This window comes from Sapajus apella, unplaced genomic scaffold (genome assembly GCF_009761245.1).
Source record: "Sapajus apella isolate SASKATOON/1434 unplaced genomic scaffold, GSC_monkey_1.0 scaffold38, whole genome shotgun sequence".
Taxonomy (NCBI): Eukaryota; Metazoa; Chordata; class Mammalia; order Primates; family Cebidae; genus Sapajus; species Sapajus apella.
The window spans coordinates 8,830,917-8,852,488 of NW_022436978.1; the positions used below are offsets into that span (position 1 = coordinate 8,830,917).

A 21,572-nucleotide genomic window follows, 5' to 3' on the forward strand; every position below is an offset into this window, starting at 1 on the left:
CCCCTGGTAACCACAATTCCACTCTCCACTTCTGTGAGTTTAACTTCTTTAGATTCCACATGTAAGTGAGATTATGCAATAATTTTCTTTCTGTATTTGGCTTATTTTACTTAACATAATGTCCATTAGGTTCATCCATGTTGTTGCAAATGACAGGATTTCCTTCTTTTCTTATGGCTGAAAAATATTCCATTGTATGTATATACGCTCACTCCACACTGCTGCTCATCTGACTGCCTCTCTTGCTAGACTAGACCATAAGCTCCAGAGAGAGGGCTGCGTTCTTTTATCCCTGCATCTCCACTTCTGTTCTGTCAGTGTCTATCACATGCAAATGCTTAAGAATGTTGCCCAGACCAGGCATGGTGTCTCATACCTGTAATCCCAGCACTTTGGGAGGCCGAGGTAGGAGGATCACTTGAGTCCAGGAGTTTAAGACTAGCCTGGGCAAAACAACAAAACTCCATCTCTACAAAAAGTACAAAAATAAGCCCAGTGTCATCGTGGTGCATGCCTGTAGTCCCAGCTACTCCAGAGGCTAAAGCAGGAGAATCGTTTGAACCCAGGAGGCAGAAAGTGCAGCCAGCAGAGATCACACCACTGCACTCAATCCTGGGACCCAGAGCAAGACTCCCTCTCAAAAAGAAAAAAAAAAAAAAAGAATGTGGCTTGAACAAAAAAGGAGGAAAGAATGAAAGTATCCCACACTGGTTTTCTTCATCCATCCATCCACTGACAGACAGACATTCAGCGTGATTCCATATCTTGGTTATTGTGAATAATGCTACAATGAACATTAGAAGATAGATATCCCTTCAACATACTAATTTCATTTCCTTTGGATATATACACAGTAGTGGGATTGCTGGATCATACTGATACCGATAATATTTAAAGTAGTAACATTTGCAAATATTTTTTTCTTCTTTTTTTTTCACTCTGTCATCCAGGCTGGAGTGTAGTGGCGCAATCTCAGCTCACTGCAACCTGCACCTCCCGGGTTCAAGCAATTCTCCTGTCTCAGCCTCCCGAGTAGCTGGAACTACAGCTGCATGCCATCACTCTCGGTCACTTTTTTGTATTTTTAGTAGAGACAGGGTTTCACGGTATTAGCCAGTATGGTCTCGATCTCCTGAACTCGTGATCCACCCGCCTAGGCCTCCCAAAGTGCTGGGATTACAGGTGTGAGCCACCATGCCTGACCGATATTCACGACTTTTAAAAAATTTAAAAAGTAAGGTGATCCTTATATGTGACTTTCATGCATCATGACGTCGTCCTGAGTGGTAGCTACAGAGAAGATGCTTCGAGGTTCTCTCCAGCAATGGGCAACCCCTACCTATGCCCGTGGGAGAATCTCATTCAGGTGAACTGCATCTATCAAATGCGTCATAACCAGGGAAAGGTTTCAAACTACTGGGGAAGGGAAAAGGGCATGGATTTTGAGTCAAAAGACATGAGATTAGATCCAAGCTTTTCATTTACTTTCAGTTTAACTTTCGCCAATTTACTGATTCCATTTAGCTCTTGGCTTTTTGTCTGTAAAAGGGAGAATTTAGTATATTAATCCCTGAGCTCCCTAATACTTTAAAGTTCTAATATTGCAAGATTCTAAGCTTACTGTCCAAATTGTTCAAATGTCCAATTTTGTTAAATTGCTTATAACAGCCACACTTTCTAAACTCACTATTAAGTGGTGTTAAGTAATGAGTAGCACTGTGCTACGTAAGGTGTGAGGATGCAAAGAAAAATGTAAAGCATGGTTCTTACTCTCACTGAGTCTTCGTCTATTTGTGGAGAGAAAATTTAATAAGGCTAATTAGCATGAAGAAGTAGGAAATAAAATTATTCTAATTCTAGTTACACCTAAAACTCAGAAGAAAATTCAAAATAGAGAACTAGTATGATCATGATATTGACTCTAAGCTAGGCTTTACAGAATGGGCAGATTTTGATGGTAGACAAAGGAAAAGATCTTTACGTAGAAAGGAAGCAAATAGTGAGTGAAAGAATATATGGGAAGTATGATTGGATAGTCGGAGTAGAACTATACTGTCAAAAGTTAAGAGAGAGGTAAGCAGAAAATTTCAGATTTGTTTCCATGAATAATTAGAGGCATTAAAGGATTTTTGAGCCAATAAATAATATGATAAATGCACAAACCAAATGACAAGTTAAGGGAAAAAAATCTTAAATATGGCATGTTTCAAATCCAAGGGCATAAGTTTGAAAAATAAAATAATTTTAAAATAAAGAAGAAGAAAAAAGAACGAAAACCTCCTGCCTCTCATTTCCTGGTACCACAATCTGGGGACTATTAGCTAGAACAGTGGAGAGTTTTAATTGCCTCTTAATTGACACTGCATGGGGAGGGAATCAATTGCTAAGGTAACCAGGTCCCAAGCCATATGGGGCTTTGCAGAGTCATTCCAACACCTTGAGCTACCCTTGGAAATGAACAGGCAGTCCTGTTAAGCTGCTCAGTCCCTGGCCAAGCACCTGATTCTAACATCCACCCAAAAGAAGGCAGGACAGTGATCTGGGCCAGCTGACATTTCGAGGCGATTTTGAAAGAGAAGTTCGATGCTGAAATTTTGTCAGAAAATGTGAAAAGATAAATTTCTCCCATTGGGCTCCAATCTCTCTGCCAAAACGATTTTAAGTGGAACATCCTAAAAATTTTTCAGCAGGACTTCGTAGCCACAGGGTGTTAAAGTTGGAATTATCCTTTTACCAATTGGGGAAATAAACCCAGGGTAGGGAAGGAAAATTTTCAAGGTCAAATTTTAATTAACGACAAACCTGGCATTAGACCCCAGGTTTTTCCAGTCCCTAGACAAGTGGTTTCTCCCATTCATCAAATGGCCTGTTATAATATTGCATGTTGAATTAAAGTAGGAATTCCAGGCAGTCTTCAAGATCAGTGTGGTGGACAGCAATGCTGAAGGTGGGGTGGGAGTCGGGTCTTTAGTTCCTTAAAATTCCCAAGCATGTAGGATACTGTCTATGGAAAAGACCCTGAAATTCCATCAGTTTACTGATGCAACTAAAAACTAAGAAAATACCTTAAATCTGGTTATCCTGTAAGCAAAGTCTAGGTTAATACTTGACAAATCAACTTCTAGACCTCTGGATATTGCGATAAAATCACCCTCTTTTAAATGCAATTTCAGGCTGGGTGCGGTGGCTCACACCTGTAATCCCAGCACTTTGGGAGGCCAAGGCAGGTGGATCACCTGAGGTCAGGAGTTTGTGACCAACCTGGCCAACATGGTGAAATCCTGTCTCTACTAAAAATACAAAATTAGCCAGGCATGGGGGTGCATTCCTTGTAATCTCAGCTACTTGAAACAGAGTCTTGCTCTGTTGTGTCGTCTTCTCATTTTTCTCACTGTGTTCTCACCCTCTAATCATATTAGACTTCTCCCCACTCTCAGATCATTAAGTTGTCCTTACACTGTTCCTTTTTCCGTGTCTCTGCTCAAGTTCTCTGTGATTGGTATGGCTTCTTTCTCCTAGTCCCCTAATTTTATATATATATTTTGTTGCTGTTGTTGTTGCTTTCTGAGACAGAGTCTCGCTCTGTTGCTCAGACTGGAGTGCAGTGGCGCATCTCAGCTCACCACAACCTCCGCCTCCCAGGTTGAAGAGATTTTCTTGCCTCAGCCTCCCGAGTAGTTGGGATTGTAGGCACGTGCCACCATACCCAGCTTTTTGTATTTTTAGTAGAGATGGAGTTTCGCCGTGTTGGTCAGGCTGGTCTCAATCTCCCAACCTCAGGTAATCTGCCCACCTCAACCTCCCAAAGTGCTGAGATTACAGGTGTGAGCCACCACGCCCAGCTGTAGTTTCTAAAAAGTAGATTTAGGGACCAGGCGTAGTGGAGCATGCCTGCAATCCCAGCTACTCGGGAGGCTGAGGCAGGAGAATTGCTTGAACCTGGGAGGCGGAGGTTGTGGAGAGCTGAGATGGTGCCATTGTACTCCAGCCTGGGCAACAAGAGTGAAAAAATTCCATCCCAAAAAAAAAAAAAAAAAAAAAAAAGTCTTATCCATTGATCAAGGCCTAACTTCATCTTTTCACTTCCAAATCCTCCCCAGGTCCCTTTGGCAGATGTCTGAAGAGGACATCTATAGTTTTTGCCTTGCTAGTATCCTTTCTTTCTTATTATGTTTTCAACAAACCCTCTTTTCAAATTGTCCTGTTGGGACTATCAAATGTAGTGCACAGTTTTCCCCTTTGTGCATCCCAAATTCACCGTCACCATCACACACTAGTGCAGAATTGGCCATGTGATCTAAACCAAGCAAAAAGCCTCTCTATTAAATTATGGAGTTGATTCACGGACGGAGGGCCATCTTGTGAGTTCTTGAGTCTTGGGTGATTTCAGTAACAGTATGCATGACCTCAGGCCTCTGAGCTCATAAGGGTTACCTTTCTGGACCTGTCTTTTCAAAATCTTGTTATCCGCCCTTCCTTCAATTCTGAGAACTGTTGGGTTTCCCTCAATAAATTATTCATTTTATTGATTAAAGTTTCTGATGTAAGCAATCAAGAAAACTGAATGGTCACATTCTCTCTAATATTTCCAGAGTTCTTTCTTGGTCACTCTGTCCCATTCCTCACCTTTCTGTCTTAGATCTAAAAAAAAATAAAAAGAAAAATGTTCAGGTGTGCGTCTGCCTCTCTCATTGAACTATAAGCCCCTAACCAAGGTCTCTATCCTCCTCAATTCCACTATTGTCATTTTCATACCATGGGTCCTCAGAAAAATGTTATTGGAATTGAAATTGAGAAAACATGTTTTCTTTTCATTTCACACTAATTAAAATCTTCATATAATAGTTCTAGAAGAGAACATTTCTCAAATGTTTGGAATAATTGAATCTTAGGACAGGAAGAGACCTTTAAGGTCCAGAGCTACAATCTGATCCTTACGTCCTTATGATATAATTCCTGTGATATCATGGGAATACAAATAGATATCAATGGAATGTCCGTCATGGGCAACATGATTGTCACCCAACTCTAGAAGAGTTACTCTCTGTCTCACTCCCTTTTCCAGTGTTGAAGGGCAAAACCAGAGGCAGGTTTGCTGTAAGGAAAAAAAAAAAAAAAAAACAGAGAAAGCACAGGGTTAGGAACTCGCAGTTTTTAAAAGAAGCAAGATAGACTAACAGAAAAAACTGGGGGATTGGGCACAAGCAGCAATATTTTACTATTCTGGTAAGGCTTTTGCTCCCATATACGCTTGGATGTCTTCAAAAGCGCATCTTAGCAGTGTGTAAGGGAAAATACAGAGCAGAGCTAACTGCTTCAAAGGGCATACGGAGCCTGGCTCCTTGGAGAGGTCTCTAGTCCTGGCAAAGCCTATCCTGCTCTGTGTCACGGTGGAAAATGGGACTAATGTCAGACTCTGACGGGATTTCTCCATTTTTTGTGTTTGCTTTTTCTTTCAATCTTATTTCACTTCAAGCTTCAATTATAAAGGGTGATGTCTGTTTTATTTTTCTTGGATTTGCCGTTCTCTTGATTTATAAAATCCCAGATATAGTCAATATATACTTTTCAAACACGCCATTGAAACTGAGGTGCAGGACAGCAAGATGGGTGCTGCGCCAGGCTCACTGGAGTGGGCGCTACTCCTCAATTAGGAAAAATGAGATAGGATCGAGAGACTTTCCTCCCTTTAACTCCTTGTCACTGCACTTTGGGTATCCAAAAGCAAGGCTAGAATGTATGACTTCATTACTAAATTAAAATATTATCTGAAATCATTAACAAAAGAAGGACATACATGGGGTTTCTTGGGTGTTTGATCAACACAAGTCAACCCCCTGAACCAAATCACTGCTGCATAAATGCATTGAAAAAGAAATTATCCATGGGTGTAGCTGAGGATCAGATGCAGGCCAATGCAGGGGGCGCTGATGACCACACATTAAAGCTGCCTTGTGCACTGCCTTCACCCCAACAGTAATGTTTCAATTTATGCACCCACCAAAAACTCCTGTCCACCCCTACACAATGCATTTTCTAAATTTTTGATCTTTGCTTTTTTCATAGTTTAAAATTTGTATTTTGTTATATTTTCAAATTGCTTGTTCTTTATAAAAGTACTAGAAAAAACCAAGGTGAACTTCATATAAAAGATAATTTTGACAGCCTGGCCAACATAGCGAAATCTCATCTCTGCTAAAAATACAAAAATTAGCCAGGCATGGTGGTGGGTGCCTGTAGTTCCAGCTACTCGGGAGGCTGAGGCAAGAGAATTGCTTGAACTTGGGAAGAGAGGTTGCAGTGAGCCGAGATCACACCACTGCACTCCAGCCTGGGCAACAGGGTGAGACACTGTCTCAAATAATAATAATAATAATAATAATAATTTTGAGATAGGCAAGACCTTTTTAAGAATGACACAAAATCAGAATTGTAAAAAAGTGAGATATATAAGTATATAAAAATTGAAATTTCCAGGTGTTAAAAATAATACAAAGTCAAAATAAATGACGAGGGAAAAAATTAGCAAAACATATAAAATACAAAAGGCTAATTGTATTAAGTCATAAAACTTTTATAATTGTAAATTTAGTCAATTTATAATTAATTAAACTATTAATTTTTATGGGTACATAGTAGGTATATCCATATATGGTGTACGTGAAATATATTGATATAAGCATACCATGAGTAATAATCACATCAGCATAAATGGGGTATTCATCACCTCAAGCATTTACCATTTCTTTGTGTTATAAATATTCCAATTAAGTTATTTTACTTGTTTTTAAATGTACAAAGGTTTTATAATTTTATACTTGTAATTTATAAATTGACATAAATTTAGCTTTTTTTTTTGAGACTGAGTTTTGCTCTTGTTGCTCAGGCTGGAGTGCAATGGCGTGATCTCGGCTCACTGCAACCTCTGCCTCCTGGGTTCAAGCAATTCTCCTGCCTCAGCCTCCCAAGTAGCTGGGATTACAGGCATGTGCCACCATGCCTGGCTAATTTTGTATTTTTAGTGGAGACGGGGTTTATCCACGTTGAGCAGGCTGATCTCAGATGCCCAACCTCAGGTGGTCCACCTGCCTCAGCCTCCCAAAGTGCTGGGATTACAGGTGTAAGCCACCGTGCCTGGCCAAATTTAGCTTTTATAAATTTATAATTATAAATTATATTAATTTAAGGTTTTATAAATTAATAAGAAAGACTAAATTTTAAAATGGGGAAAAATGAAGTAAAATATTTATAGGTACAAACTCTGTTTTCCCTCCTTTTACACTCTCACTTCACACCATTTTTGGAATCAAAATCCAAATCCATATGAGGCTTATCATCCGATGCATTATCTGGCTCCCCTCCACCTCTCTAATTTCATTTCTTGCCATTATTCCCCTCATTTTCCTATTCCAAATAAACTGGGCTTCTTCCAATTTCTTGATTTCCTCATGCATTCTCTCCCCTTGAAACACATCCCCCTCCTTAAAAAGTAAAAATAAAATAAAACCCTTATCTTTAACAGACATTCATATCTTACCTCAAATGACACTTTCACAGAGAAGTCTTTCTTGACTATTGAAACCCCCTACCCTGTGATAAATGAAGTTCCGTGTTATTCGGTCTCATCTTCCCCTCCCTTTTCCCGTCATTACACTTTACAGTTTATTATATACATACATGTGTTGATCCATTTATTTCTTCTACACTAGATGGTAAACTCACCAAGAAGCAGATCACTCTATCTCCAGGACTTAGTTAATTGCCTGGCACAAAAGACAGTTAAAGAAGTGTTATCTAAATTCAAGCTTGTTTTAAATTTTCTCATGCCTCGATCAGACTTGAAAGCATTCTTCATTTAACTTCCTTCTGTATTATGCATTGTCTCAAACACTGGGTGTCAAAGAACAGTCCTTGAATCAGCAGCATCAGCAGCATCTCGGAACTTGTTAGAAAAGCAGATTCCTGAGCCCAAACCCAAACCTCCTGAATCAGAATCTCTGGGTATAGGGTCCAACTAACTGTGTTTTAACAAGTTCCCAGGTGATTTTGACGTATGCCAAAATGTGAGAACCACTGCTGTAGGATATTACTAGCATTAGTAATCTACAAATTCAAATGTCACATGGCTTAATCACTGTAATTTATTTCTCACTCATGTAACAGTCCAACATGGGTGCTCCACGAGGTTATTTAGGGACCGTGGCCAGGGACCTCAGCTGACAGAGGCTATGCCAACTGAGACATGTAGCTTCCAGGATTTTGCCCTGGACTTTGATATCTAGTGGAGGAACAGAGTAGAGAGAATGGGGATAGTATGGCCGCTTATTAAGCACCACAGCCCAGAGATGACAGGTAATAACTCCACTCACATCCCACTGGGCATAACCAGTCATATGGCCCCATTTTTTTTAATTTAATTTTTTTTTTTTTTTGAGACGGAGTTTTGCTCTTGTTACCCAGGCTGGAGTGCAATGGCGCGATCTCGGCTCACCGCAACCTCTGCCTCCTGGGTTCAGGCAATTCTCCTGCCTCAGCCTCCTGAGTAGCTGGGATTAGAGGCACATGCCACCATGCCCAGCTAATTTTTTATATTTTTAGTAGAGACGGGGTTTCACCATGTTGACCAGGATGGTCTCGATCTCTTGACCTCATGATCCACCCGCCTCGGCCTCCCAAAGTGCTGGGATTACAGGCGTGAGCCACCGCGCCTGGCCTTAAATTTAATTTTAATGGCTACATTGTAGGTATATACATTGTGGGGTAAATGAGACATTTTAATACAGGCATATGATGAGTAATAATTACATCAGGGTAAATGGTGTATCTATCACCTCAAGCATTTATCATTTCTTTGTGCTACAAACATTCCAGTCATACCCTTTGAGATGTTTTTAAAATACAAAAATTATTGTTGAGTATAATCACCCTGTTATGCTATCAAATATTATATATTATTTATTCTATCTAACTATATGCTTTTATCTTTTAACAATATCCATTTACCTACCCCTTACCCTTCCCAGCCCCTGGAAATCATTATTCTACTCTATATCCCTGTGGGTTCAATTGTTTTAATGTTGAGCTCCCACAGATAAGTGAGAACATGCAAAATTTGTCTTTCTGCACCTGACTTATTTCATTTAACATAATATTCTCTAGTTCCAACCATGTTGTTGTAAATGACAGGATTTCATTCCTTTTAATGGCTAATACTTCATTGTGTATATGTACCATATTTTCTTTATCCATTTATCTGCTGATGGACACTTAGGTTGCTTCCAAATTTTGGTTATTGTCAATAGTGCTGTAATTGAACTATGTTCAGTAACAGTGGTGACAGTGAGCATTCTTGCCTTTTTCCATATCTTAGAGGAAGGGCTTTCAGTTTTGCTCCATTCTGTGGAATTCCAGCTGTGAGTCTGCTGCATAAGGCTTTTATTGTGATGAGGTATGTTCCTCCTATGCCCAGGTTTTTTTTCAGGCTTTTTATCATAAAAGGATGTTGAATTTTATCAAATACCTTTTCAGCAATAAATTGAAACGATCACATGGTTTTTGTCCTTCATACCGATAAATATAACGTATCACATTGATTGGTGTGTGTTGTACAATCCTTGCACCCTTGGGATAAATCCCGCTTGGCCATGATGAATGATAGTATTAATGTATAGTCAAATTTGGTTTACTAGCATTTTGTTGAGGATTTTTGCATCAGTGTTTATCAGGCGTATTGGCCTGTAGTTGTTTGTTTTGTTTTTTGAATGATTTTGGAAGTATTGCCTCCTCCTTCAATATTCAGCATGGTTTGAATAAGATATTCTGTAAAAGTTTCGGAGAATTCAGCAGTGAAACCATCAGGTCCTAGCTTTTCTTTGCTGGGAGACTTTATTATAGCTTCAATCTCACTACTTGTTTTTGGTCTATTCAGGTTTTGGATTCATTCATGGTTCAGTCTTGGTAGATTGTATGTGTGTAGAAATGTATCCATTTCTTCTAGGTTTTCCACTTTATTGGCATATAGTTGCTCATGGTATTCTCTTTTTTTTTTTTTTTTTTTTTTTTTTTTTTTTTTTTTTTTTTTTTTTGAGACGGAGTTTCGCTCTTGTTACCCAGGCTGGAGTGCAATGGCACGATCTCGGCTCACCGCAACCTCCGCCTTCCGGGTTCAGGCAATTCTCCTGCCCCAGCCTCCTGAGTCGCTGGGATTACAGGCACACGCCACCATGCCCAGCTAATTTTTTGTATTTTTAGTAGAGACGGGGTTTCACCATGTTGACCAGGATGGTCTCGATCTTTTGACCTCGTGATCCACCCGCCTCGGCCTCCCACAGTGCTGGGATTACAGGCTTGAGCCACCGCGCCCGGCCTATGGTATTCTCTAATAATCCTTTGGATTTCTGTGGTAGCAGTTGTAATGTCTCTTCTTTACATCTCTGATGTTATTTACTTGGGTTTTTTTTTTTCTTTTTTTTTTTTTGTCTGGGCAAAGGATTTGTCCATTTTATCCTTTTGAAAAATTGACTTTTCATTTTGTTGGTCTTTTGTTTTGGTTTTTTTTTAATTTCAATTGTATTTATATTTACTCTGCTCTTCATTATTTCTTATCTTCTACTAATTTGGGGTTTGGTTTGCTCTTGCTTTTTTAATTCCTTAAGATGCATCATTAGGTTATTATTTGAATTTTTTATTTTTATTTTTTTGGAAACAGAGCCTTGCTCTGCTACCCAGGCTGGAGTGAGGTGGCACAATCTTGACTCACTGCAACCTCCAGCTCCTGGGGTCAAGTGATTCTCCTTCCTCAGCCTCCTGAGTTGCTGGCACTACAGGTGTGTGCCACCATGCCCGGCTAATTTTTTTTTTTTTTTTTGTATTTTTAGTAGAGACGGGTTTCACCATGTTAGCCAGGATGGTCTCAATCTCCTGACCTTGTGATCCACCCACCTCAGCCTCCCAAAGTGCTGGGATTACAAGTGTGAGCCACTGTGCCCAGTCCTATTTGAAATTTTTCTACTTTTTTGTTGTAGGAGCTTATTGCTATAAACTTTCCTCTTATTACTGCTTTTGCTGTACTCCATAGTTTTGGGATGTTCTGAGTCCATTTTCCTTTGTTCTAAGAAAATTTTAAATTTCCTTCTTAATTTCTTTATTGACCCACTGGTTATTCAGAAGCATACTGTTTAATTTCCGTGTGTTTGTATAGTTTCAAAACTTTCCCTTTGTGTTGGTTTTTAATTTTATTCCATTGTGGAGAGAGAACATATTTTATATAATTTCAATTTCTGAATATTTTACAACTTGTTTTGTGGCCTAACAGATGGTCTATCCTTGAGAATGATCCATGTACTAAGGAGAAGTTTGTGTAGCCTGGAGACCTTGAATAAAGTGTGCCATAAGCATCTATTAGGTTCATTTGGTCTATAGTGCAGATTAAGTCCAATGTTCCTTTGTTGATTTTCTGTCTGGATGATCTGTCTAATGTTGAAAGTGGGATGTTGAAGTCTCTAGCTAGTATTGTATTGGAATCTCTCTCTCATTAGCTCTGATAATATTTAGTTTCTATATTTGGATGCTCCAGTGTTGGGTGTGTGTATATTTATAACTGCTTTATCTTCTTACATAATTAACACCTTTATCATTATATAATGACCTTCTTTGTCTCTTTTTATAGCTTCTGTCTTGAAATCTGTTTTGTCTGATATTAATATTGTCACCTCTGCTCTTTTTGGGTTTCCATTTGCAGGGAATATCTTTTTCCATCCCTTTATGTTGAGTCTGAATGTTTCTTTATAGGTGAAGTGTGTTTCTTGTAGGCAATAGATTGTTTGGTTTTGTTTTTAATCCATTTAGCTGCTGTGTCTTGACTGGAGAGTTTAATCTATTTACAATGTCATTATTGTAAGGATGAGTAAGGACTTAATCCTGCCATTTTGTTATTTGTTTTCTTGTTGTTTTGTGGCCTTCCTTCCTTCACTCTTTCCTTCCTTCTAGTGCAGGCAATATTTTCTGATAATATAGTATATTTTAATATAATATATTTCTTTTCTTTTCTTTTTCGTGTATCTGTTATAGGTTTTTTATTTGAGGTTGTCATGAGGCTTGCAAATAACATCTTATAACCCATTGTTTTAAATGGATTTCAATTTGGCCAGGTGTGGTGGCTGACACCTGTAATCCCAGCACTTTGGGAGGCTGAGGTGGGAGGATCAGTTGAGGCCCGGAGTTCAAGACCAGGCTGGCCAATATGGTGAAACCTTGTCTATACTAAAAATACAAAAATTAGCTGGGCGTGGTGGCACACACCTGTAATCTCAACTACTTGGGAGGCTGAGGAAGAAGAATTGCTTGAACTCGAGCAGCAAAGGCTGCGGTGAGCCAAGATCACACCACTGCACTCCAACCTGAGCAACAGACTGAGACTCCATCACAATAAATAAATAAATAAATAAATAAGCTGATGACAACACTGGTGATTGAAAAAAAAATAACAAGTAGGGCCAGGCGCGGTGGCTCACGTCTGTAATCCCAGCACTTTGGGAGGCCGAGGCGGGCGGATCACAAGGTCAAGAGATCGAGACCATCCTGGTCAACGTGGTGAAACCCCGTCTCTACTAAAAATACAAAAAATTAGCTGGGCATGGTGGTGCGTGCCTGTAATCCCAGGTACTCAGGAGGCTGAGGCAGGAGAATTGCCTGAACCCGGGAGGCGGAGGTTGCGGTGAGCCGAGATCGTGCCATTGCACTCCAGCCTGGGTAACAAGAGCGAAACTCCGTCTCAAAAAAAAATAAAAAATAAAAAATAAATAACCAGTAAGCCAAGAGAAAACTAATAAAAACTCTACACTTTAACTTCATCCCCCCACTTTTTAACTTTTTTGTGTTTTCTACTTATATCTTACAAAGCGGTTTATATCTTGAAAAGTTGTTGTAGTTGTTATTTTGGGTAGGTTTACCTTTTAGTCTTTCTACTCAAGATATGAGTAGTTTATACACCACAATTAGTGCTATAATATGTAACAATGTTTGTCTGTATACCAGAGAGTTTTGTACCTCCAAAGGATTTCCTGTTGCTCATTAATGTCTTTTTCTTTCAGATTAAAGAACTCCCTTTAGCATTTATTGGAGGACAAGTCTGGTGTTAATGAAATCCTTCAGCTTTTGTTTATCTGGGAAAGTCTTTATTTCTCCCTCATGTTGGAAGGATATTTTCAATTGTTACACTGTTCTAAGACACAAGTTTTTTCCTTCAACACTTCCAATATGTCATGCCACTCTCTCCCACCTGTAAGGTTTCCATTGAGAAGTCTGCTGCCAGACATGCTGGAGCTCCTTTGTATGTTATTTGTTTTTTCTCTCTCACTGGTCTTGACGGACTGCGTTAACTTCTCTTCCCAAGTCCACAAGGGGCATGGTTTCAAAGGCAGAAATTTCCTAGCCACATGCCCAACCTGCCTTCATTCACGTCTCCATCCAGGAACTAGAGTTCTTTGTCTAACTTTCGTGCCCACAGGCTAGGTACACTGCCCCGGTGAGCTTCCTTTGTTTAGAAAGCCCACCAAAAGCCTTGGAAGGAGGGGCTCTATTGCGAGCCTGGCAGCCAATCCTATATCAAAATTGAAGATCAATCACTCCAGGAAGTTTGGACAAGCTCCTCTCAATGGACAAGAACTTGAATGGGGGGCGGCAGTAACTCCAGGGTTAAAATCCTCCCTACTCCTTTACCTATACAGACTCTATCTCTGGATCCCCTCCCATGACAGCATGGGATCTCTCTCTCTCTCTCTCTCTCTCTCTTTCTCTGCCTAACAAATCACTTTCTGCAAAACACTTTGGGTCCAATATTTACTTGAACAAGCTCACCGCACCTCCAGGGCCTCTTCCCCCTTTCCTGAGGCAGGGGAGGCCAAGAACCCGGGACGCCCGGTTACATTATTTTTTATTAATTATTATTTTTTTTATAAGACGGTGTTTCACCATGTTGGTCAGGCTGGTCTTGAACTCCTGACCTGGTGTTGATCCACCCACCTCGGCCTCCCAAAGTGCTGGGATTACAGGCAAGAGTTACTGCACCCGGCCCCACCTGGTTACATTCTTAGCATTCTTTCTTTGTCCTTTACCTTTGAGAGTTTGATTATTATTATTATACATTATATATTATTATTTGATTATTATTATTATTATTACTGAGATGGAGTCTCTCTCTTTCACCCAGGCTGGAGTGCAGTGGCATGATCATTGCTCACTGCAATCTCTGCCTGCTGGGCTCCAGCAATTCTCCTGCCTCAGCCTCCAGAGTAGCTGGAACTATAGGCATTTGTCACCACACCCAGATAATTTTTATATTTTTAGCAGAGACAGGGTTTTACCATGTTGTCGAGGCTGGTCTCAAGCTCTTGAGCTCAAGCAATCTGCCCATGTTGCCCTCCCAAAGTGCTGAGATTACAGGCATGAGCCACTGCACCTGGCCCTAAGTTTGATTTTTAAATGTCTTGAGATAGTCTTATTTGAGTTAAATCTGCTTGATGGTCTACAGCCTTCTTGTAATTGAATATTGATGTTATTTCTCTAGGTTTGGAGGGTTCTCTGTCATTACCACTTTGAGTAAACTTTCTACCCTGATCGTTCTCTCCCTACCTTTGGTGTTTCTGCAGGAGGATGATGGTTGCAGTGGTCTACTCAGCCATCTTGCTCTGCCTCCTGCCCCACCCCCTTGTGACCCTATTTAGATGAAACAGACTGAGAAATGTAGTCCTTATTGGACAGCTGCTTCTCAGCAACAGTTGTATACCACGGAGGAGAATACAAATTTCTGATGCACAGCTGGCCATCTCCATCACAGTTACATCATGGAAAATGCCACTTTTGAAACTTACCTTTATATAACTAGAACTTTTTAAGGGCACATCAGTAACTCCCTGTCTCAGCAAAAATCTCTAGAAGGCAGGCTCTAAGTTTCTCATTCTGGCTCCCATGGTGTGACTCATATGGGCAAAAAAGAGTCCATGCCATACTCTTTACCCATTTGGTAGAATTTGTTTCATTTTACATTTGTCCTGACAATAGCTTCAGTTTCTAATGTTCCTCATGCCATCAGGCAATCTGAGTTTGTCACAGCCATTCTGTCATTGCATTCGCATAGACATCAGCCTGGCTGACAGAGTGGGGCCCTCCAAGACTCTGCTGATTCCTTCGCCCCTGGGGAGGAAGAAAATGTCCCATGCTGGTTGGGCTGGGGCGGCAAACAGGACACATATCTCCTGCCCCTTCACCCTCCTCATCCATTAATAACACTCCACCATGCAGAAGTGTCTTTGGTGGTTAGGTTTATCATCTTGAATTTTTATTTGTTTATTGTTTAGTTTAGTAATTACCTAAGTTCTGACATACATGCCCTAGGCACTAGGTTGAAAGATAATCTCAATGACCTGTCTTTTATACTTTTAATCATTTTTCTCACATCAAGCTAGTGTACCTGTCTTCTCCCCTTTCTAGGCAGGCTTGTTCCTGCTCAGGTGTTCTGTCAACAGCTAGTGAGAGAGGACAAGGAATGCAGGCAGAGGCCTGTTAACCTTTGGTGAGGATTTGACTTTGGCTCTGGCCTGCTTAGTCCTTGTTCACCTAAAAATCTCCTTAATCCCTCCTTGTTTACTCCGAAAGTCTTCTTAATCTTTAATTTAAAGTTACCCATAGCACATATGTGTACATGCAACTAAAGCCCTGTGCTGGGACAACGGTAGATCCATATGCAAAAGAATAAATTGGGACCCCTTCCTTACGCCATATACAAAAGTTAATTCAAAATGGATCAACAATCTAAATATAAGAGGTAAAACCATAATATTCTTAGAAGAAAACTTAAGATAAATCTTCATGACCTTGAATTTGGCAAGCTACAACACTAAAAGATTAGCAACAAAAGAAGAAAATGAAAATCTTTTTACATCAAAGAACATTATCAAGAAAGTGAACAAACTCTTATAGAATGGGAGAAAATATTTGCAAATCATATATCTGTAAGGGTCTAATATCCAAAACATGTAAAAACTCATAATTCCACAACAAAAGATACAAACCCAACAACAACAACAAAAATAGGCAAAAGATTTGAATTGACAGTTCTCAAAAGAAGATACACAAATAGTCCACGTCATTGAAACGATGTTCAACATCATTAGTCCTAGAAATTTTAAGTCGAAGTCCACAATGAGATACCACTTCACACTCACGAGGATGGTTATAATGAAAAACATAACAATATTAATAAAAAGAAGTGTTGGCGAGGAGGTGAAGAAACTGGAACCCTCAAACACTGCTGGTGAGAATGTAAAATGATGCAGCTCCTATAGAAAACAGTTTGGTGGTTCCTGAAAAAATTAAACATAGAATTGTCCATGATATGGATATATATATATATATATATATACATATGGATATATATTGGATAGGTATATATCCAAAAGAACTAAAAACATGTGCTGAAACAAATACATGTACATGAATATTCATAACAGCATTATTTACAATAGCCAAAAGGTACAAATGACCCAAATATTCATCAACAGATAAATGTATAAACAAATTATGGTATCTACATACAATGGAATATTATTCAGCATAAAAAGGAATGGGGCACACTTACACATTCTACAACATGAATGAACCTAAAAATATTAAGCTAAGTGAAAGAAGCAAGACATAATATCTTATTATCTTATATAATAACATCTTATCCATTTATATAAAATTTCAGAGTAGGTAAGTCCATACAGACAGAAAGTAGATTAGTGTTTACCAGGAGCTGGGTAGATGAAAGAATGTGGAGTAACGGCCTAATGGGGACAAGGTTTCCTTTTGGGGTAATGAAAATGTTTTGATGGTTGGTTGCATAACAATGTAAGGGTATTAAGTATCATTGAACTATTCATTTAAAAATGATTAATTTTATGATAGGTAAATTTCAACTCAATTTTTAAAGAAAATTAACAACTTAAGCCCTCACCCTAAAATCCCAACTTCATTTTTACAAGTCTCTAATTAATCACTGATTTTTAAAAGAAACAAGTCAAAACAAAAAATCCACATCATTTTAACTGGTGCTGTGATCTTGGCTGTTCCACATACAGATTTTGGCACTAAAGAGATATTAAGAAATATTTTCAAGCCAAAATAAACTACATTACTAAATTTGGATTTTAAATCACAGGTTTAAAAAAAATCTCTTTTCATCTTAGTAAATTCTATATAAAGTATACAAGAATAAACTTGCATCCTCCTATGAGACATATTGAGACCCTATTTTATCATTTTGACATTAATTACTAGAAAACTATGAATAAGAAAAATCTATGACAACAGATGGTTATATGGTTTGACTCTGTGTCTCCACCCAAATCTCACCTTGAATTGTAATAATCCCCAGATGACAAGGGCGGGGCCGGGTGGAGATAATTGGATCATGGGGGCAGTTTCCCTCAATAAGTCTCATGAGATCTGATGGCTTTATAAATGGGGGTTTCCCTGCACAAGCTCTGTTGCCTGCCACCATGTAAGACATGTTTTGCCTCTCCTTTGCCTTCCATCATGACTGTGAGGCCTCCCCTGCCATGTGGAACCGTGAGCCCATTAAACCTCCTTCCTGACTTCCTCTTTCCTTCGGAGTGGGCGGCGGCCTGTGCAGCAATGGCCAAGATCAAGGCTTGAGACCTTCGGGAAGAAGCAGCAGGAGGAGCTGCTGAAACAGCTGGAAGACCTGAAGGTGGAGCTGTCCCAGCTGCGCGTCGCCAGAGTGACAGGTGGCGCGGCCTCCAAGCTCTCTAAGATCCGAGTTGCCGGTGTTCTCACGGTTATTAACCAGACTCAGAAAGAAAACCTCAGGAAATTCTACAAGGGCAAGAAGTGCGAACCCCTGGACCTGCGGCCGAAGAAGAAGCACGCCAGGCACCGCCTGCTCAACAAACACAAGGAGAACCTGAAGACCAAGAAGCAGCAGCAGAAAGAGCAGCTGCAGCCGCTGCAGATGGACACGGTCAAGGCCTGAGTGGCGCGCTGTCAATAAAGCACCGCTGGCTTGAGGAAAGAAAAATTTAAAAAACACCTCTTTTCTTTATAAATTACGCAGTCTCAGGTATGTCTTTATTAGTAGTGGGAAAACAGACTAATACAGATGGAGTAGGGCCATGTCGGTGTAGCAGAAGTCTATTATAAACACAATTAAAGACCTGAATTAATGGAGGAATTTCAGATGTCCTAGAAGTGTGTTTGAAGCGAATCAAAGTCTAAGACTGTACTTTCAAAAGCAGTTGTGCACCTGAGCAGGGTAAGTGACAAATCAGCCTGTTACTGTAGATAACAGCAGTTCTCAGCTACAACTGGGCTGGTGCTTGATCAGACATAATAACGCCCACTGATTTGAGCTCAAAAGGATGAAGCTTGCTGAGGATTGATATTCTACCTCAAATCCTTACTTAATGGCAGTGGGGACACAATTCATTTAACCTCAGAAGAATTGGTAATTTATTATAACATTATTCAAAGCATTTTGCAGGACAGTCTTGCTTCCTCCGTTTATTTTTTATCATAGACTGACAGAATCTTTTTCTCTATCTTCATTTCTTCCCAGGTTCATTCTCCCTATTCTTTCTCTTCCCTTTTGTTCTGAACAGACAGTTTTGATGTCAAGAGCTGGAGATGGATATGTACTGGTTGTAACCCACTACTCAAAAATCATTTCTTAAGCAATATGGAATGAATTTTTTTTCCCACTAAGTTTAACCTAATATTTTCCTATGACTGACAAAGAGGGACACTGATAAAGAAAACCCAAAAGTTAGGCCGGGCGCGGTGGCTCAAGCCTGTAATCCCAGCCCTTTGGGAGGCCGAGGCGGGTGGATCACAAGGTCAAGAGATCGAGACCATCCTGGTCAACATGGTGAAACTCCGTCTCTACTAAAAATACAAAAAATTAGCCGGGCATGGTGGCGCATACCTGTAATCTCAGCTACGTGGAAGGCTGAGGCAGGAGAATTGCCTGAACCCGGGAGGCGGAGGTTGCGGTGAGCCGAGATCGCGCCATTGCACTCCAGCCTGGGTAACGAGCGAAACTCCGTCTCAAAAAAAAAAAAAAAAAAAGAAAACCCAAAAGTTACCACCAGAATTCATCTTGAGATCTCATTTTGAGGCCCACTTTCCCAAATGTTAAAGGGGTGAATTTTAGAGTTTGACTCTTTGTAACATCTGTGAGAAATATAAATGAGGTGTGAAATGAAAACAGAGAAATGTGACAGAAAAAAATAAGGTCTTGAACTAGACAAAAACAGATTAATCACCTTCTAAAAGACTCAGAATGAACACGTTTGAGCTCCTACCTTGAGCCAGGCAATGAGAAAGGCACCTAATATAGGTGATACAGAGAATACCAAAAAGAATAAAAACTCATAAGTTGTGGCCACCCCCTTCCAAGATAGGATTTGAGCTGGGACTTGAAATATATGGTTTTGACAGTTAGCAAAGTGAAGTGTGGTCGGTCACACCAAAGCAGTCGTATGCATATTACACCTGATGTAACAGACTCAAAAATGTAACTTCGACTCTTTCTCATTTAGAGGCTGATTACCTAGACAGATTTACAGTTTTTAGTCACCCTTGAATGTAAGCTTCTCTTTCACTGTGACAGATTTTCATCATTTCAGGTTTGTACATATTTTGGAAATTTTGTGTAATCTTGAGTACTTTGCTTATTACAGCTAAAACCGGTTCTCCCAGCCAAACTAATTTCCTCCCTCCTCTGTGCTTCCACAGAACTCTGTTCACACCTTTATAGAGCATAGATTACACTGTATATTAATTATCTGTTCTTTTCTGGCTCCTTCACCAGAGTGAGAACTCCTTGCAGAAAGTGGTTATATTTTCTTGAGACAGGAAAACATTTTGGTCAGGCATTGGACTCTCCATTCCTTCTCAAATTTTTATTTCCTATCTTGCTGTATAACCTTAGGCAAGTTATTTGTTAACCTCTCTCTGTTTCAGTTTCTTCCCTTGAATAATAATAAATCTACCTCATGGGGATGTATTGTGAACCTTCGATTAAATATATATGGTACTTTCTACAGCGCTTAGCACATGTGAAGGATCAATAAATGCAGACTCTCATCCTGTAGCCCACAGTTCCTACCATATGGTAAGTATTTAATACAAGTTCACAGAAATATCAAGTTAACAAGTAATTTTACAAGAGCTGCCTAGGTTGAGGAATAGTTTTAGTCTGCTTCTCCTGTTAAAATGTCCTTTACATAAAAAGACAAACCCCTTTCAGACATTCCGTGACGCTGGAGTGAGTCACTCATTTCCCTTTGGCTTGGTGGGGAAATGATGGTAACTGTTTCTTCCTCATCTTGTCCAGAAACTGCTAGACCCAGCTGAGAACTGAAGACAGGGAGTGATAGTCGAGGTGCAGCTGAAAAGGTCCCTGGCCTTGTAGTTCTCTGGGGGCTGTGAGCACATTTTACATGCTGGCGCTTTACTAAACACTTCACATGTATTAACTCATTTAATCCATACAACAAATCCTTGAGGTTAGTGTTGCAAGCTTCATTTCACAAGTGAGGAAATTGCAACACAGTGAGTTGAAGTAACCAGCTCCAGATCACACAGCTAGTAAACAGCAGAGCTGGGAAGAGAACAAAAGCTGTTAACAGAGTTTGTGCTTAAGATCAGTACCCAAGACTGCTTCCCTGATTACCTTGATGTCACTATTTCCCTGTTGTGTGGAAATGCTGTCACGGCAGGTTTTCTTATCTTCCTCTCCAACCAAACTGTGGGCCTCTTGTTGGTATGGCCCACATACCCCCTGATTCTCCAGCTCCTGTCATTGTGCCTGGCACACAGTGTGTATTTAATACAATTGAGGAAATGGATGAGTTATTGCACACATTGAAAGCAGAGCTTTAGGCAGAAGATATTTTGTTGGATTTATGTGAAGAGATGGAAAGCAGAGGGATCATGTCTGCATCCATTTCCTCTAACTGATCAAGCCCCCAGCACAAGACATCTCATCTCTTCTAAATCCAATGGCTCTGTGATGATGCAACTGGAGTCTTCCTTTCCATAACCCTCATCAAAACATTTCAAACAAATCGCCAAATGGGAATCACTTAGCTTGCCTTTCCCCACGTTGGTTTCAGAATTCCATAAGGGCTTTCATTTCAGACTCTAAACAGCCCCTTTGCCCATTTGTTCCCTCCTGGTATGGTTTAATTTTCCCAAACTTTACCCTGTATGGTAACTGAGGCCCCATACATCTACAGAACTCTCTCAAAAGAAACAGTCCTCCACAGTTGGAGATATATTACGTCTAAGGATTGAGCTTGTGAAAGTCTACCAAAACAACCCTTCATGCACAGGTCTTCACAGCACATTCATATCAGGAACTGAGGTGCTTTTCCTGCCTTGAGTGACTTCTCGCCACACGTCTGAGGGCAGAATTGGACTCCTTACTGAGCTACACTGTTGCCTAAAGGTATCATTAAGAATTTAATGGGCCAGGCGTGGTGGCTCACGCCTGTAATCCCAGCACTTTG

At 40.0% G+C, this 21,572-nt stretch overlaps 1 long non-coding RNA gene and 1 pseudogene across 1 annotated transcript; both read left to right on the top strand.

Moving 5' to 3' along the window:
• Positions 1 to 2,011: 2,011 nt before the first annotated feature.
• LOC116564665 lies at positions 2,012 to 8,865 on the top strand. The gene is made up of 3 exons (XR_004275031.1): positions 2,012 to 2,022; positions 3,730 to 3,736; positions 8,770 to 8,865. It is a non-coding gene; the product is annotated as an uncharacterized LOC116564665 (long non-coding RNA).
• An 8,811-nt stretch (positions 8,866 to 17,676) lies between these two features.
• On the top strand, positions 17,677 to 18,820 carry LOC116564666 (annotated as a pseudogene).
• The last annotated feature ends 2,752 nt before the right edge of the window (positions 18,821 to 21,572 follow it).